The 19,520-nt window shown below is 39.7% G+C and overlaps 1 long non-coding RNA gene across 2 annotated transcripts in view; it reads right to left on the reverse strand.

The window, feature by feature from the left end:
* Positions 1-19,520, reverse strand: part of LOC132678723 (uncharacterized) — an 81,953-nt gene that overhangs the window by 37,219 nt on the left and 25,214 nt on the right. The window contains exon 4 of one of the 2 annotated variants that reach the window (XR_009609753.2): positions 12,716-12,819. The exons of the other annotated variant lie outside the window; for it this stretch is intronic. This is a non-coding gene — a long non-coding RNA (uncharacterized LOC132678723). Of the gene's footprint in view, positions 1-12,715; positions 12,820-19,520 lie in introns of those variants that run through there. 2 annotated transcript variants of the gene reach the window in all.

The following is a 19,520-nucleotide window of genomic DNA, read 5'->3' on the forward strand; positions in this document are numbered from 1 at the left end:
ACTGTTATATATAGACAATAGTGGCAAGAAGAAATTGTGCACTTTCAAGCATAAAATCAGCCTATGCAACGATGATGGATACAACCTAAATTGCCATTGAGGACTCCTCTGGCCTTGATTCCTGCACCATTTACTGGCATTCTCCAGCCATTACTAACTTCTACATGATAGGAGCTCACAAAATATATTTGGAATGAATGTATGAATAAGTTTCTTTTCCATTCATAGTAGATGAAGTGAAAACAAACCCTGCCTCAAGCCATTTTATCTAAATGGTGACAGTTCACATCTGAGAAGCATTCAAGTGATCACGTACCCAGAATACTATTTAACTCCCTTCCCATTGGGTTTGTCTCATAGGCAATTTCTTGATGCAGGAGAACTATGGAAATATGACAATTATGTTTGATTTAAGCAATCAGCCATAGGCTTTCTATATCAGCTTACTGTGCCAAATTGTCAACTTGTTGCATGATACCAATCGATACTGCAGAAAATATGTCTGAACAGCTATAGATGTGTGGGAACAACTATTCAGAACCCTGGGATTATCTCAGTAGCTTAACTTCTGAGAAATCCTTTCCAGTAATTGGCAGGAGATACAGTGATGGGACCTTAGCCGTGAAAATTTAATACTTCCTCTCAAACCTGGCCAAATCCTAACAGTGACCACCAATGGGTATTACATCATCATTTCTTTTAACCTGACAGTCTTTAACCTCATTAAAGAAAATCCTGCTGAACTTATACCTACAATTCTTTCTTCTATGCCTATGTCTGTTTAGAATTCCCCACTTTTATTGTATCAGAAGACATGGTGGCATAGTAGAAACGGTTGGCGTATTGGAACCAAAGTGTTCTGGATTTGAATCCTGGTATTACCCCTGAATGAATTTGTGGCCTTGGGCAAAACCTCAACCTCCCTGACCTTCAGTTTCATCAACTACAAATTAGGAGTACTCATATTTAATTTTCAGAGACACTGAAAAATTAGAGATAAAGTACAGCATCTGATGTATACATACACATACATATGGAGACACACACTAAGTGTTAAATAAATGGGAGCAATCCACATCATTATTACTATTGTTATCATTAATATAATCACCAAAAACAGCTGTTTACAAATCTACTTGTTCTAAGTTGGCCTGGGTATGGAGGGTCATTAGGAGGAATGTGGTTCTCTGGGTGCAGATACCGTATGTCAGGTAAAAGATCAAATGAGGGTATTTTACCTCTCTGCACTATCACGTAACAGGAACTAACTGGTTTCTGTTCATGATCCTTTGGAACACTCTTTTGTAATGTGTACAGTTGCAGTTTTCTCACAATGTGCAAGTTTAAACAGTGTTACTAGTGAAAATCTGCACGAATGCTTGCTGCTATCAAAAATATCCATCGTAATTGTACCTTTATGATCTATTTTTTTAGCTCAAGTACTGATGCATTCAGAAGAGCTTTCACTTGGGGTAGTTCAAATCAACTAAGTTCATAATCGTGACAGCATTTATGTACTTTTGTAAATTAGTCATATGTTTACTGGTAAGAGGTATTAATTCAGTCCTCACTGTTTATCAAGTGTATGTGTTCTCAGATCCTTTGTGATAACTCCAAGGTCTTCTAGGTGCCCACTGTCCCCAGAAGGCACCCCCTGATCTGCTCTCCCCCTCTCAATTTATGGTCAAAACTACTCTGGATTAGAGGTATGAAAATGGCTTACCAAAGTTCATGTGGATAGTCCATTTCAGAGCCAGAAATTAGACCCAAGTGCTGGAGCCTTTCTGTCAGATACTGATTGTGCCATAGTGAAGTTTCCTAAACTCTATCACTCTTGTACAGCACCTTCAAAATTCTGTCCATATCTTTTTTTTTTTAATTTTTTTAACGTTTATTTTTGAGACAGAGAGAGACAGAGCATGAACGGGGGAGGGGCAGAGAGAGGGAGACACAGAATCTGAAACAGGCTCCAGGCTCTGAGCTGTCAGCACAGAGCCTGACGCGGAGCTCGAACTCACAGACCGCGAGATCATGACCTGAGCCGAAGTCGGCCGCTTAACCAACTAAGCCACCCAGGCGCCCCCTGTCCGTATCTTTTTATCACTATTAATACTATTCACTTAATACTTTTGTATCAAATTTAAATTTTCTCATTTCTTAAAACTTGGCCTTGTCCTGAGAAATAATATCCACACAATCACTGGTTTTAGATGCTAGGTTTTCCCTTAATCCCTATTAAGATACAACTGTTGAAATTTCTTTATAAAAATGAATTTATGTACCATCTAGAATCATCCCAGACACCACCAGTAGTATACGGACCACCTAGTACACAAATGCCCTACTGTCTCCCCGGCCCAGGAATTTCAGTGTTTCTCTTTCTTTCCAATGATTTTCTTTTCCTCTTGCATGTTTCAGTCAGTGCTCAGGATAATCATTAAAGATGGAGCTTTAAAGTATTATGAATTGAGGCACCTGCCCTGATGCCCCCCCAAATGTGCTTTAATATATATCTGAAAAAACATCTGTCTCTAATATGAATGTGCACAGCATGTCTAGGTTTGGGTTCTTTAAATACATTTGCTATTTATTCTTTCTGTTCCCAGAGATTGTGAAGGAAGGAATCTGGTCTGCTACAGTAAATAGAGCATGAAAATCAGGTCTGGCTTGAATTTTATCCTAGACATTAACCCTATCTCAGCTTTTGTAGGCTTATTCTTACTGGCTAAGGTATGGTTCATGATTAATCCTTTTCCCCTTCTGAGAAGCCCTTAACCCTACAGAGAAGATTGATATGCATCATATTTTAAAACACTAAATGGGGTCATCCACATAAGTATTCACTGGATACATTTCTCTCTGTGTTGTCTTACTAGGGGCTGTATGTAAGTGAAGCATGGGAGAGCAGTGTGGTTAATAGGTACTCATACTTTGCCTCGCTCATTCACCTCTTTTTTTTTAATGTTTATTTATTTATTTTGAGAAAGAGAGAGACAGCGAGCACACACACAGTGGGGTAGGGGCAGAGAGAGGGGGAGAGAGAGAATCCCAAGCAGGTTCTGTGTTGACAGTGCAGAGCCCATCACAGGGCTGGGTCTCACAAACCGTGAGATCGTGACCTGAACAGAAATCAAGAGCAGGAAGCTTAACCGACTGAGCCACCCAGGTGCCCCTCTAGTTTTTTAATATTAGCTCCTTACCCTACTTGAGTCTCAATTTCATCATCTTAAAGTGCGGACGATACCAGTAACTACCTCATAGGGTTACTATGAAGGATAAATAAGATCTTATAAACATCGTAGCCTGATGCTTGACACTTATCAGGACCTTGGCAGATTTAGTTATTAGAATAGTCAAGGCTGGTTTGCACATTTAGGAATTTGGAGTTTTACAACCTATGTTATACGTAAGTGGGATGCTTAAGAGATGCCATTTTAGAGGGCATGAAATGACTGGTGGATTCTCATTAAAAAGGGGAAAATACAGATTACTGCCTAGTGACTCTTTATGCTCCAATTAAATTCCTAAGTCTTCCATCTTAGGAAATCATCTCCATCACAATAAGGAAATAACAGGATTGCTATTTCCTCACAGGGATAATACCACTGTTGGGCCTGCCAAACACTAGGCCCTAGATCAAAAGTGGTCCACAGCCTTCTAAGAAAAGGCCACTTTTTTCTTTTAGCAGATCTTGCGGGGAGAGAACCATGCCAAAAAAAGCACAGGGTTCCACTAGACATTAAGCCAGTCGGCAAGGCAAATGCCACATGTCAGAAAAAAAGAAGAGGGAGGAGGAAGAAGAGGAGGAGGGGGAGAGGGGAGAGGGGAGGGAGGAGGGGGAGAGGGGAGGGAGGAGGGGGAGAGGGGAAGGGAGAGGGGGCAGGGGAGGAGGAGGATGTGGAGGATGAGGAAGGGAAGGGAAAATTCAACCCTTATGCACAGATTTTTTTTTTTTTTTAACACCAAGACCACTTAAAATATAAACTGGCTGATTAACTGGAGCATTTGGATCTGTTTCTCTTATTTTAACAAGATGAACAAAGGAGGCTCACCCTGCTCTTTTTAATCCTAATTCATGTGGTCCCTACTTGGGAAGCAATGGTTCTACCATTTAAAACAACAACCAAAATGTGTGTAAGATGAACCGACACAAATCAAAGAGTCATAACTTGGAACTTAGTCTAAATCACTGAAAAACAGAAAAATAAAAATGAGGAACTTCATCTAATAGAGGGTATATGAGATTTATAGTCATTAAATAGGGTTACTTCAGAGCTCTCAAAGATGTTTCAAATGAATCTTTCAGATTCAGGTTTTGTTGGCACTGTAGCTACAGAAACTACAATGTGATAACGTAGTATTCCTTTTTCCACCTTTGGCTCCCCCCAAATTATCTAACTTGTTAATAACACGCTTTATAGGAAATGATGTTGAATTGATGTGCAGGCCACCTAGGATCTAGTCTCAACTCTGCTACTGAGTATAGCGACCTTGAACTAGCTTCCTCCTGGGGCTCATGTCCCTTATTTCTAAAACAGGGAGGGTGGGCTCCATTATGGCTAAACATCCTACAGTGTCATCACCCAGAATGGCAGTGTGTTGGCAACTGAGAAAGTATTTTAATGTGAGCAAGTTATTTGATTAAACTAGAAAACAAAGAGGGAATACATCAGTTTTCTAAATAATGTCTTTTGTAACATTTTCATGTGAAAGAAATACCACATTAAAAAAGGTTTTAAACCTCTGATCCTTAAAAGCCACACAATTTAAACAAATATTGTTCAAAACTCAAAGTTTTTATATGCTACCCTCTAGTGGAGACTAGAACCTACTCTATTAGTTCTATCTGAAAGTGCATTCAGATCTTTTGTTCGTAAGATAGAAGTAAGAGGAGTTTTGCTTACTGCAATCATTTTTAGTCCTTCTCAAAGTATAATCTAATGACCTGGGGTATCAGAATTAAGTGGTTAAACACACAGTTTCCTAGAGCCCATGAGAATGAGGCCCAGGAATCTACATGGTTTGAGCCCACTGGAATTTGAAAACCAATGATCTAGCTTCTTGAGAGGCGTGGTATAACTGTAGGCATTATCATAAATCTAGTGTCTAGTTAGGGTGCAAATCTCTACATCTTGAGGGGACATATATATTAAAATTCTCTTTTCTTTGTTCCATGGTTTAAAATAAGTAGAAAGTAAATACTCCATCAGTTTCATATAGACTTAAGAATAAGGATCATGGGGGCACCTCAGTCAGTTGGGTGTCTGACTTCGGCACAGGTCATGATCTCACCGTGTGCTGACAGCTCAGAGCCTGGAGCATGCTTCAGGTTGTGTGGCTTCCTCTCTCTGCTCCTCTCCCACTAGTGCAGGAAAGGAAAGGAAAGGAAAGGAAAGGAAAGGAAAGGAAAGGAAAGGAAAGGAAAGGAAAGGAAAGGAAAGAATAAGGATCATGTTCCTTAGCACAGAACACAAGGCTCTTTACAGTTCAGACCCTACTTTCCCAGCCACCAGGCCCTAGTTTCTTTGTCTCTGCCCCATATTGACACCACTGCCACCACTAAATTCCATATGGAACTCTTTAATAATCTATGAAATTGATTCTACATTTTTTTAAAGGTTATTTATTTTGAGAGAGACAGCACGTGAGCAGGGAGGCTCCATGCTGTCAGCACAGAACCCAATGCGGGGCTCAAATCCATGAAACTGTGAGAGCATGACCTGAGCCAAGATCAAGAGTCAGGCACTTAACCAACTGAGCCACCCAGGCTCCCTGACTTTACATTTTTAAACATGCTATTCACTCTGCATGGAATATGCTTTCTCCCAACTTAAATTTAATAATCGTATCATTTTTAGTTATCATTAATAGAATTGAAAGGAGAGCGCTCCTTGAAGTCAATATCAATGGCAGGAGCATCAAGAATTGTCCTGTAGGCTGTATTTAGACTCTCCCATCTTCATACGCTGCTTTTTCCAAGTACGTGTGGGGTTTATTGCTATGCAAAGACAGCCTACAGAAACGGTGCCAATGGCCATTCCCCCTTCCAATCATCTGGCTGACCCTAAAGCCCCTTTCTTCTTTACTGAGTTTAGAAATACCTGTGAAGTAGACCCAGGACAAATATAAACAAAGATTGAAATGTCAACTTCATTTCTGACAAAAGCTTGGTTGAAGACTAGATCTCTGGAGACCAATGAAGGGAAGGTTTGGGACTATCAAACAAGCACACTAACCAAGAACTTCTGGCCTGCATTGTTTTGGGGTCAACATGGAAGAAAAGGAATCACATTCTGGTTGTAGATTAGCTCTCCCCAATTTAAAAAATGAACAAGAGTTTCCTCTAAGAAACCCCAGCTCTGTAGATACTCTGGAGTTGCCCCTCTGTGACACTGTTAGAAGAGAGAAGCGGACTTTCTAAGCTCTAAAATATATTTTTCATTATCTATTCAAACGCTGACTTGACTATAGTCAAGGATTCTTAACAGAGTTCAGTACGTTCTGCTCTGAGCCAGTTGGCCTGGGCCAATCTGGTTGTTTCTAGTAAAGATCCTGTTTTGTACGTTACGGGAGACAGTTACATGTGATAGTAAAGACTTCAAGTATTAATGTGATAGTGAGAGGCTATTTCCTTAATGCAGTTTTACTGAGATAATTGTAGATTCACATGTGATTGTAAGAAATAATACTGAGCAATCTTGTATACTTTGCCTAGTTCCACCCAATAGAGGAAGTCTGCAAAACTATAAGTAATACCTCGGTCCCGATATTGACATTGATACAATCCACTGATCTTATTCAGATTTCTCCAGTTATTCTTGTACCCATTTGTATGTGCTTATAAATGCATATATGTGCGTACTAAGTTCGTTACAATTTTATCACCTATGTAGATCCTCTTTGTCAAAGTACACTCATCTGTGTCTACCATCAATCGAGATACTAAACACTTCCAACATCACAAATATTCATCATGTTTCCTTTTTAAAACCACACTCACCTCTCTCTTTTCCCCTAGATGCTCCCTCTACCCCTAAACCCTGTCAACTACTAATTGATTCTCCATTTCTAAAATTTTGTATTAAGAGATCTTTATATGCTAAATACTAGTCTTTTGTTATATGTGGTTTGCAAATATTTTCTCCCAATGTGTAGCTTGGCTTGTCTTTTCATTCTCTTTATATGGGCTTTTTCACAGAGCACAGGTTTTTAATTTTGATGAGGTCAAATCTACTGATTTTTCCTTTTACCAATCATGCTTTTTGGTGTTAAAGTCTATAAAATCTAGACCCTGAAGATTTTCTCATATTTTTTTCTAAAAGTTTCATAGTTTTATGTACTATATTTCGGTCCGTCATCCATTTTGAGTTATGTTTTTTATAAGGCATATTAATCTGAAGTTCCTTTTGAAAAAAATTTTTTTAGTATATTTATTTTATTTTGAGAGAGAGAGAGAAAGAGAGCATGCATGTGAGAACTGGGGGGGGGGGGGGGGGGCTGAGAGAAAGGGAGAGAGAGAATCCCATGCAGGCTCCACACTGTCAGCTCAGAGCCCGATGCAGGGCTTGAATCCATGAACCATGAGATCATGACCCAAGCAGAAATCAAGAGTCAGACGCTTAAGTGACTGAGCCATCCAGGCACCCCAAAATTTATTTTTAGACTATGGATATCCAATTGTTCTGGTGCCATTTGTTGAAAAAGCTGTCTCTTTTCCACTGAATTGTTTTTTCATCTTCATCAATAATTAGCTGGGTGTTTGATTTTGTATTTGGACTCTCCACTCTGTTCCACTGACCTACGCCTCTATCCCTCTGCCAACACAACACTGTTCCGATTACTGCAGCTATACAGTAATTCTTAATACTGAGAAGAGTAATGTCTCCCATCTCTTTTTTTTTTTTTTTGGTCTAATTGCTTTAAGTATTCTAGGGACTATGTATATAAATATTACAATCAACTTGTCTGTGTTTACAAAAACATTGCTGGAATTTTGACAGAATTGTCTGTAGGTCAACATGGGAAAAACTGACATCTTCACTATGTTCAGTTTTCCAATTCCTGAACAGGGTATGTCTTTCCATTTAAGTCTTCTTTCATTCCTTTCATTAGCATTCTGTAATTTTCAGCATATAGAGCCCATACATGGTTGTGTTAAGTGTATATCTAAGTATTTAATTTTATTTGGAGTGACTGCAATGGTATTGTGCTTTAAATTTAAATTTCCCCATGTTAATTGTTAATATATAGAAATGTGATTGATTTGTACATGTTGATCTTATAACCTGAAAGCGTGCTAAACTCACTTATCAATTCTAGAAGTTTTTTGTAGGTTTTTGGGAATTTTTATTTAAACAATCCTGTCACCTGCAATAGAGATTGTTTTATTTCTTCCTTTCCTGATCTTTAGGCATTTTACTTCTTTACCTTGCTTTACCCTGGTAGCTAGACTTTCCAATATTACATTCAATAGGAGTGGTGAGCATAGGCATTTGCTTTATTCCTGATATTAGGGGGAAAGCATTTGGTATTTCACCAATAAACACGATGTTAGCTGTGGATTTTTTTTTGTAGATGCTCTTTATCAAGTTAATTCCCTTCTACTCCTAAATGCTGAGAGTATTTCTTATGAATCAGTGTTGGATTTTGTCAAATGCTTTTTCTGTGTCAGTTGATATGATCATACAATTCCTTTAACTTGTTGATATGGTGACATATGGGTTGGCTTGGGGTTTTTTCTTTTGTTTTTGTTTTTTGTTGTTGTTTTGTATTTTTGCTATTGTTTCACAAATTCCTGATGTTCTGTTCACGTTTCTCAGTCTATTTTCTCTCTTATTTAGACCAGCTCAATTCTAGGGTGCCTTGGTGGCTCAGTCGGTTAAACGTCTGACTTCAGCTCAGGTCAGGATCTCACAGTTTGTGAGTTTGAGCCCCATGTCGGGCTCTGGGCTGACAGCTCAGAGCCTGGAGCCTGCTTCACATTCTGTGTCTCCCTCTCTCTCTGCCCCCTCCCCTGCTCATGCTCTGCTCTGTCTCTCAAAAATAAATAAAAATTAAAAAAAAAAAAAAACCCTTAGATTGGCTAAATTCTACTTTTGTGTCCTCAGGTTTACCAGTTCTATCCTCTGCCAACTTTATTCTTGAGCCTGTCCAGTGACTGATTTATTAGTGTTGTTGTATTTTTGAGATCTCTAGTTTCCGCTTTTTTTTTTTTTTTAAGTTTATTTATTTTTGAGACAGAGAGAGACAGAGCATGAACAGGGGAGGGGCAGAGAGAGAGGGAGACACAGAGTCTGAAACAGGCTCCAGGCTCTGAGCTGTCAGCACAGAGCCCGACGCGGGGCTCGAACTCACGGATCGTGAGATCATGACCTGAGCCGAAGTCGGACGCTTAACCGACCAAGCCACCCAGGCGCCCCACTAGTTTCCGCTTTTAAAAAATAATCAATTTGATTACTCTGCTGAAGTTTGCTATTTTTTTCACTTCTTTCAAGTAAATTTATAATTGATTACTGAAGCATTTTTATGATGGCTGCTTTGAAACCCTTGTGAGATAATTCTAACATCTGATTTATGTTTGTGGATGTTGGCATCTGTGGACTGCCTTCTCTCCAAGTTGTGATTTTTCTTTTATGTATGATGGGTGATTTCACAATGTATTGTGGACACTTTATTTATTATATTAAGAGACTCTACATCCTATTTAAATCTTTCATTTTAAATACCTGTTCGGGTTTAATTTATAGGTCTTGGCCTACTTTTGTGGGCTGTGGTTTCATGGTAGTTTAATTTTCACAGACTTTGTGGTGTTACTTTTGGTCTGCTTGGTTTGTATGATCCTCCTCAAACTCCCACTAACTCCTGCTGGTGCTGCCTAAGGCCTCGAGTGGCTCAGGGAAGGCTGAAGAGTCTCAGACTCGGCAGAAAAGGGCTGCTTATTTTTGGTGGGGTTCCCAGGGGACCCTCCTTGCCAGTGGACTTGGGTTTGCCTGATGTTGCCAGCAGGACTCTTTTTCTGTCTGGGGGAAGAAGGAGTCTACGAGGCTGCCTTCTTTTGTTAGGTCAGGGGTTGGTCAATGATGAGTCCTAGTCATCTGCCCCTTTTGGGTGAAAGCCTGCCACTATTTTGTTCCTGAAGTCCTGGGGAAACCATCTCACTTTCCTCTTACAACCTTTTAGCCTTCTCCTTTGTTGCCCCCTGCCTCATGTCCAGGTTTAATATTTGTGCCTAGTGAGGAAGAGCAAGAAGGAACTCACCTACACCATCTTGTCCTGACCAGAAGTCAATCTCTTTTCCTTTCATTTTATTTATTTTTTAAATATTTATTTATGAGAGAGAGAGAGAGAGAAAGAGCACTAGTGAGCATGAGTGGGAGAAGGGCAGAGAGAGAGGGAAATGCAGAATCCAAAGTAGATTCTAGACTCTGAGCTGTGAGAGAGCCTGATGCGGGCTCAAACCCAGGAACTGCAAGATCATGACGTGAGCTGAAGTTGGATGCTTAAACGACTGAGCCACCCGGGCGCCCCAATGTCTTTTCCTTTTAAAGAGATTCCCGTTTAAACAAGTAATTCCAAAAAAAAAATTTTTTTTTTGTTTTGTTTCTGTGAGTCCGTTGCTACCTGCCATAGAGAAGACACAACATTGGCCTTACTGGTTTGGGCTTACTTTTCCCTTCAACAATCTCTCTTTTTCTGTCTCCATCATCAGTTCCCCTCATCCCTCCAGCCCCCGCCCCCCCCGATCTCCTCCCATCTGCTGAGGGATAATTTTGGAGTGACTTTCAAACAAATGAAAAACCGGTGGCAGGGAATGAAGACACACAAAATGGAACAGGCTTCGTGTTAGGTTAAACACAAAGGGAGCTGTAAAACAGAGGTGACAGCATCAGTGGTTTTCTAGTGCTATTAAATTAATACTGTGGTTTGGGGCGCCTGGGTGGCGCAGTCGGTTAGGCGTCCGACTTCAGCCAGGTCACGATCTCGCGGTCCGTGAGTTCGAGCCCCGCGTCAGGCTCTGGGCTGATGGCTCGGAGCCTGGAGCCTGTTTCCGATTCTGTGTCTCCCTCTCTCTCTGCCCCTCCCCCGTTCATGCTCTGTCTCTCTCTGTCCCAAAAATAAAAAAAAAATAAAAAATAAAAAAATAAAAAAAAAAAAAAGTTGAAAAAAATTAATACTGTGGTTTAAAGTAAGAAGAGATTTGATGGTAATTCAATTAATTTAAATGACTGATGGGGCTTCTATGTTTCAACATTCTTAGAGGTTATTTGTATTTAATACAGATCAAAGTGAAACAAAACAGATTAGCCTTAAAGGCATAATTTCAGATAGCTATGTGAGGAAGTTATTTCAAAGCAGCAAATTGTGAAGTGTGGTTGAGGGTAATTCAGTACTCATTTTGGAGGAAGTTGTATCTTCTTTAAAGAACAGATTCTAGGGGTGCCCGGGTGGCTCAGTCAGTTAAGCATCCGACTTCAGCTCACGTCATGATCTCGTGGTTCATGGGTTGGAGCCCCACATTGGGCTCTGTGCTGATGGCTCAGAGCCTGGAGCCTGTTTCACATTCTGTGTCTCCCTCTCTCTCTGCCCCTCCCCTGCTCACACTCTGTCTCTGTCTCTCTCTCTCTGTCTCTCTCTCTCAAAAATAAACAATAAACAAATTTTAAAAAAGAACAGATTCTAAAATTATCACTGCTTTGTTTTTAATCACAATATTTCATTTACTTTGAACTTTAAAAAATTAAAGCGGAATGAAGATATTTAGGCTGGATCAAAACCAAGAATGAGCAGTACTGTTTTAAAGAATAACATGACACAAACTCCAGCTTCCTATGGGGATGACCGTTAATTAGGCTGTAAGGTACAGGCTCTTGTACGTGGAGTATGAACTGTGGTACTGGTTTCCAGCTCTCTTTGCAGATGCGACCTCCACGTGTGTCTTTGCGGACATTCACATTTAACGCTCTGACGCTATTCCTTCAAAACCCACCTTTGCTCCCCCTTGACAGGGGAAGTGTGACAGGTGTCATGCACCTGTTCTACCATTGTCAAGCAACTGTTTGATGCTTAAAAGACTTATGAGATAGAAGAAGGTTATGAGATGGACTTAGGTCCTTGATTATCTTATTTTTTATATCCCTGTTGAGCTAAGGAAATTCAGGTTAATTAGGCTGGGGTCATGCGTGAGATGGGGCAAATGTCTGACCTACTGCACTCCTTCTCTCCCTTTGTATTTTATCTCCTCACTCTTCATAAATTTCTTTTTTGAGTTTTTTAAAAACTATATAAAACACAGGGGCGCCTGGGTGGCTCAGTCGGTTGAGCGTCCGACTTCAGCTCAGGTCATAATCTCGCGGTCCGTGAGTTCCAGCCCAGGTCGGGCTCTGTGCTGACAGCTCAGAGCCTGGAGTCTGTTTCAGATTCTGTGCTCCCTCTCTCTCTGACCCCCCCCCCCCCCCGCCCCGTTCATGTTCTGTCTCTCTCTCTCTCAAAAATAAATAAACGTTAAAAAAATTTTTTAATTAAAAAAAATATATATATAAAACACATTACATCCATAACATGCAAAGCAATCAATATTGACAAGAGAAGAATTTATTTGTGAAGATAAAAATGTTCATTAGTGCTTTTTTCCTGTATTCACAGCACTCATCCATCTGAGAAGAACAGTCACCTCCACAATCTACACTCTGACAGAAAAAGCAAATGTTTTCCCTCACCATCTAGAAAATGTTAAAGGCAGTTTTCCCTGCATTCATGAAAAGAGACACAGATTTTCTTGTGGCTTCTGATTTGTGCTCTGGATGTATGGTCTTCTGAAGTCTAGAAGGAAATAAAAGAGGAGACGAATCTTTTGTGTGGAGGTTATAAAGACAGTGTGGAGGTGTGTCTGCAGGTGGGGAAATAAATGACATGACTGACAAATACGAGTGACCTCACCTTGGGATACTTGTCCAAGAAGGCACTGTCCCATAACCCATGACATGCCCGGTGAGTGAAACAACAGAAAGAACAATGCAACAAACATTGTCTATGATCCACAATGCCTTGGAGTCACTGCCAGTTACCCACACAGCCTTTGCCCATTGGGACTCCAGTCTGTACCAGGAGGAAACCCTATTCAATTCATACGAGCACATCACGAACTAACTGCCCTGTGGTGACAACATTCCACTATGCTGTAATATTTTATACTGCTCCCATCCAATTATGCCCATGCACGCACCTCTCAACAATGCCACAGGACTTCTGATAGACCAAGTTTCTAAAAAAGCAGGACAGTGATGAGTATGGCCCCTATTTATCTCAGTGGTGGTTCAGTATGAAGTTTTTTTTTTTAATGTAGGCTTTTCACAGGCTGCAAGGAGGTACCAACTATCAGGATCCACGTTCACTCTTAAAGGAGAGACACAGAAATAATAGTGGCCTCCAAGATTACTTGTGCTTTACCAGGGGCTGGGGTTGGAAAAGGAAAGAGGGATGGCAAACAGAGGAGTAAAGGACCCCAGAGAATGGACCTCCAGGTTCTCTCCTAACACTGTCTCTGAGTGATCGGACTTTGTCCCACAGCTATTTCCTGCTCTCCAAGGTCATAGATTCCTTATATTGTTCAGTCATTGGGTAACCTTGCATTTCAGGGAAGCCTGGACTCATTACCAACCCCAGAATGAGTCTAACTTGATCTTTGCCATTTGTGGTAATTCTATTTCCCTTCCTGATCATTGGTTTGAGTGTGGGCATATGACATATTTTTAATCAATGATAATATGAGGGTTACACCCTTAGGACTTCTGGAAATTCTTCCTGTCAAAAATAGAGGCCTAAGGAAGAAAGAAATTTTATTATCCCCTTTCCTACATCTGGATATATATTAAGGTTGACATGCCTGGAACTGCCACAGTAATCTCATAACCATGAGGAGAAGCTAAGAGATTTCATGAGGAATTTGAACTGGAACAAAAATGAGGGTTAGCCACTCAGTTAACCAACTCTGAAAAGGCTCTATTTGTAGCTTCTGGATAGATCAGAAAATAATTCTTTCCTATTGGTTAAGCCAATTATAGTTGAATTTTCTGTTATCTCAGCCAAAAAGCATACCAAATGAATAAATAATCTGATGGAAAAAGAAATATTTTGCATCATTTCATGAACTCCTTGTGGATTCATGATCAGCTAAGAATCATATAACTTTCTTTCTGGTAATGGGTTATACTACATCCCCTTCCAGATGTTTCTGAGAGTGCATACACTATACTCTTTGCAAGAATCTTTCTATAATTATTAAGTAAAATTTCTTTCAACATGGTCAATATGCGGAATAAAACTGAGGAAAGGGCACCCGTAATTAGAACCCTTAGTTAGAATGAACTCATAAAATATTATATAAGAAAATAAAAGATATGTGAATATATATGCAAGTTTAAAACCACAAGAAGAAAATACTCATTTTGAGAGTTTGCAAAGCAAATTCAGATCAGAGAGGTGGGAAGGATGTTAGGTTAAAATATATTTGAGTATTATAAGAAGCAGATACAGGTTCTAATAGCTGGATATGGGTGTTTGGACACCAGCGCAGAGAAGGCAGTCTAGGACAGAGGCCCTATTCATTCATGGAACTAGAGTTGAGATACCTACAATAAGCCATGAGTCACAGGGAAGACTCCGCCTCTGCCAGGTGGGGAAAGCAGCAAAGAAGCTTCTTGTATATCTAGGGTTGAGATAGAAAAAATAACTTCCCCAAATGCAGGCCCACCATCATGTGAATGAGCAGGTCCAAATTCATACCAACAGTAGGCAGCAAAAGCTCCTAATGGAGAAATCAACATAAAAATTGACCCAGAGCAATCCTTATCAAAATAACACCTGCATTCTTCATGGAGCTAGAACAAACAATCCTAAAATTTGTATGGAACCAGAATAGATCCTGAATAGAAAAAGCATTCTTGAAAAAGAAAACCAAAGCTGGAGGCATCACAATCCCAGATTGCAAGCTGCTTTATAAAGCTGTAATCATCAAGACAGTATGATACTGGCACAAAAAAGAGACACTCAGATCAATGGAACAGAACAGAGAACCCAGAAATGGACCCACAAACAAGGCCAACTAATTTTTGACAAAGTAGGAAAGAATATCCAATGAAATAAAAGACAGTCTCTTCAGCAAATGATGCTGGGAAAACTGGACAGCGACATGCAGAAAAATGAACCTGGGACACTTTCTTACACCATACACAAAAATAAACTCAAAATGGATGAAAGACCTAAACATTAAGACAGGAAGCCATCAAGATCCTCGAGGAGAGAGCAGGCAAAAACCTCTTTGACTTTAGCCTCAGCAACTTCTTACTCAATGTGTCTCCATAGGCAAGAGAAACAAAAGCAAAAATGAACTACTGGGACCTCATCAAAATAAAAAGCTTCTGCACAGTGAAGGAAACAATCAGCAAAACTAAAAGGCAACCAATGGAATGGGTTGCAAATGACATATCAGATAAAGGGGTTAGTATCCAAAATCTATAAAGAACTTATCAAACTCAGCACCCAAAAGCAAATAATCCAGTGAAGAAATGGGCAGAAGACATGAATAGACACTTCTCTAAAGAAGACATCCAGAGGGCCAACTGACACATGAAAAGATGCTCAACATCACTCATCATCAGGGAAATACAAATCAAAACCACAATGAGATACCACCTCACACCTGTCAGAATGGCAAACATTAACAACTCAGGCAACAACAGATGTTGGCGAGGATGCGGAGAAAGAGGATCTCTTTTGCATTGTTGGTGGGAATGCAAGCTGGTGCAGCCACTGGAAAACAGAATGGAGGTTACTCAAAAAATTAAAAATAGAACTACCCTACAACCCAGCAACTGCACTACTAGATATTTACCCAAGGGATACAGGCGTGCTGTTTCAGAGGGGCACATGCACCCCAATGTTTTAGCAGCACTATTGACAATAGCCAAAGTATAGAAACGGCCCAAATGTCCATGTATGGATGAATGGATAAAGAAGATGTGGTATATATTTACAATGGAGTATTACTGGACCATCAAAAAGAATGAAATCTTGCCGTTTGCAACCACATGGATGGAATTAGAGGTTATTATGCTAAGCAAAATTAGTGAGAGAAAGACAAATATCATATGACTTCACTCGTATGAGGAATTTAAGAAACAAAACAGATGAACATAAGGGAAGGGAAGCAAAAATAATACAAAAACAGGGAGGGGGACAAAACATAAGAAACTCTTAAATATAGAGAACAAAGGGTTGTTGGAGGGGTTGTGGTGGGGGGGCAGGGAGATGGGCTACATGGGTAAGGGACATTAAGGAATCCACTCCTGAAATCATTGTTGCACTATATGCTAACTTGGATGTAAATTTAAAAATTAATTAATTAATTTTAAGAAATGGACCCAGAAAGAGTGAAACCATGAACTCTCAGAAAAGGCAAAGCCAATATCCCCCAACAGGGTTATTTTCATAGCTCAGGAAACCCGTAATGCCATGGAAATCTGTCTCAGCCGAAGATGAGCTCTCAGTTGAAGATTCAAACCACAGGAGGGAGTGAATTACTGGGATGGAGTGTTAGATGGTACAACAAAAAGAAGAATTTACACATTAAGAACAAGAAATAGAAAATCATCTGAAAGGGACTTTAAAATGGTTATTTTTAAATTTTTTTCAATGTTTATTTATTTTTGAGACAGAGAGAGACAGAGCATGAACGGGGGAGGGTCAGAGAGAGGGAGACACAGAATCTGAAACAGGCTCCAGGCTCTGAGCTGTCAGCACAGAGCCTGACGCGGGGCTCGAACTCACAGACCGCGAGATCATGACCTGAGCTGAAGTTGGCCACTCAACCGACTGAGCCACCCAGGCACCCCTAAAATGATTATTTTTAAAATATTTAAATAGGTAAAGAGAAAATAGAAAGGATAAAGCAAGCACAAAACAGTATAAAAAAAGAACAGATATGGACAATGGAAAAGAATACAATGAAAATCTTAAAATGAAAATCATGACTTACTACAATTTAAAAAAAGCAATTAACTAAACAACAAAACAAATACACAGGAAAAAAATACCGTATATATTGGAACATAGATCTAAGGAAATGACCCAGAATGTGTAACAGAGAAGTAAGAGAAGTTGAATCATGGAAAATAGGAAGACAGGGTCTAAACTATGTCTGACAGGAATTCTAAGATAAAATTAAATGAACATGGGAGACCTGATGTTACAAAAGAAAATGGCTGAGAATTTTCCAGAATTGAAAAAAAAGTCATCAATCCTAAGATTTAAGGATCACCCGAGGACCTAAATAGGACAGCTAAAAACAAATTCATATCTAAAAGAATCATTGTAGCAAAACTGCAGAATATTAAACAGAAGCAAAATTCTTAAATGCTACTAGAGATTAAAATACATATTCCTACGAAGGAAAAACAATTATATAGACAAAGACTTATAGTCAGCATAATAGCTAATATTTACTCAGTGACTGATGTGGGATGGACATTGTTTTTTGTTTGTTTGTTTGAATTTTATTTGAGAGAGAGAGAGCTCATGTGTGGGGGAGAGGGGTCGAGTGAGAGAGAATCTTGAGAAGGCCCAGGCAGAGCTTAATCCTACAACCCTGAGATCATGACCTGAGCTGAAGTCAAGAGTCAGATGTTCAACTGACTGAGCCACCCAGGCACCCCTGGACATGGTTTTAAGTATCTCTTACTCTCTTACTTAATGTTCACAGCAGTTTGATGGGGAACAGTTAGCTGTTGCTAACCCCATTTCACAAATAGATATGGAATAATGGATAAAAGACAATGGAATAATGTATTCAAAATGGTGAGACATAATTCTATCCAGAGGTCTCTTCATCAGGAATGAAGCTGGGGGTTGTTTATTTCTTTCCTGATAGATGCATTTAATAATCCATAAACATTTAAAGAGTTGAATAATAATACAGAATATGTGTTAAAAATAGCCACACCAGACATGTCACATTGTCATAAATTCCTCAGAGTTATGTATGTGGTCATTTTGTGTGTGGTGAGCACAGCAGAAACTGGTAGAGCAGATAGTTTTTAACCAAATCTTGGTTTTTCAATGCCAAACCAGACTGAGTTAAAGAAGCTGCAAAAGAAAATATGCAGGTTAAACTGGCACAGTGATTCCTTTCCAAATATTTCTACAGCACAAAAGATGGTCTTCTGTATCAGTAAAACAAGAGCCCTTTAAGTATTTCAAACACACAAAAAAATCCAGTACCAGGAATTGCTTATTTACTGATGGAAGAGCTAAAGAACCAAAGAGCGCTATGAAGCAACCTTATGTTTAGCAAAAGCAAGGTGGCTCCCACTCACCTAGGGCTGGAGTGACAAAAGCAGGAGGTGGCTATACCAGAGTTTAGGAGTCAGGGTCACCTGGTGGGCCTGTCTAATGGGAACTGAGATCATCGAAGGGAGCGACATCCTCTAGGAACTGGAGCCACACTGGTATTGCAGCAACTCTCGGCATTGCCACCTGCAACAGAGCCAGGAGCAGTGGGGGATATCCTGGCTTTTATCCTTCCCTAGCTCTCCGGGCTTCCACTAGAGCCTTCCATTAGTGAAACCCATCTAGACAGACGGCAAGAGAGCACAGGAAATGTAGCATCCTGCAATGCACACAACAGGCAGAGGATGCATGGTTCTCCAACTCTTCCGTCTGCCTGAGTTCCTCCACTTCAGTTTGCTAGTCAACGTAGGCCTGAAAGCGGCAGGTACGTTTTGTGTGGCAATGACTGAGCTGACCCCTCTTTCATGCAAAGGCAGTGCTTCTTTCCAGTCAGAGTCCTGTTCTACAAGCTCGAACTTTACTTAAGACCATCTATCTATCGAGCTTTTTTGCAATGCCTACGTCCTCTCAAAGCTACTCTGCCCAGAAGCTAATAGAGGAATGTAAAAATAGCTTTAGCGGTCTTTCAGCATGGATTTTCTTATTTGTATTCTAAGTAACTCATTTAGGCAGACCTAGAAAGCTTCTTATTTGCATTTGTTTTGCCCACAGAAAATTCACAGTTTGCCACTGCTTCACGTCATAGAAATAATCAAAATACAAATTGCTTGAACTGTAAAGACAGCAGCTCAGAAAACCTAGGATAAGGAAAAAAAATTAGGGCACATTTTAAACATAAGTGAAAGGTGTTTTTGCCCTGGCTATCTTCAACTTCTATCTGTAAAGCACAAGCAGAAAAGAATTTTGAGAATTACTTACTTAGTTCACAGAAACTTCATCTTCTCTGAAATCTTATTTTTGACCAAGTGAACCAGAAAAGATGTCAATGTTAAATCTGTTTTCGTCTAATGTAGATAACCAGAATCTATATAATTTTTCTTGAATTACAGTTAAGCAATAACTACTAGTCATCTTTATCTACCATCAAAAGAAAAGCATCTGAAAGAAGAATATGCTATTGATCAAATGAAGAGTGTTTGTTAACTTTCATTTTAAATATATAATTATCTATAATATTA

This window comes from Panthera onca, chromosome A2 (genome assembly GCF_046562875.1).
Source record: "Panthera onca isolate mPanOnc1 chromosome A2, mPanOnc1 haplotype 2, whole genome shotgun sequence".
Taxonomy (NCBI): domain Eukaryota; kingdom Metazoa; phylum Chordata; class Mammalia; order Carnivora; family Felidae; genus Panthera; species Panthera onca.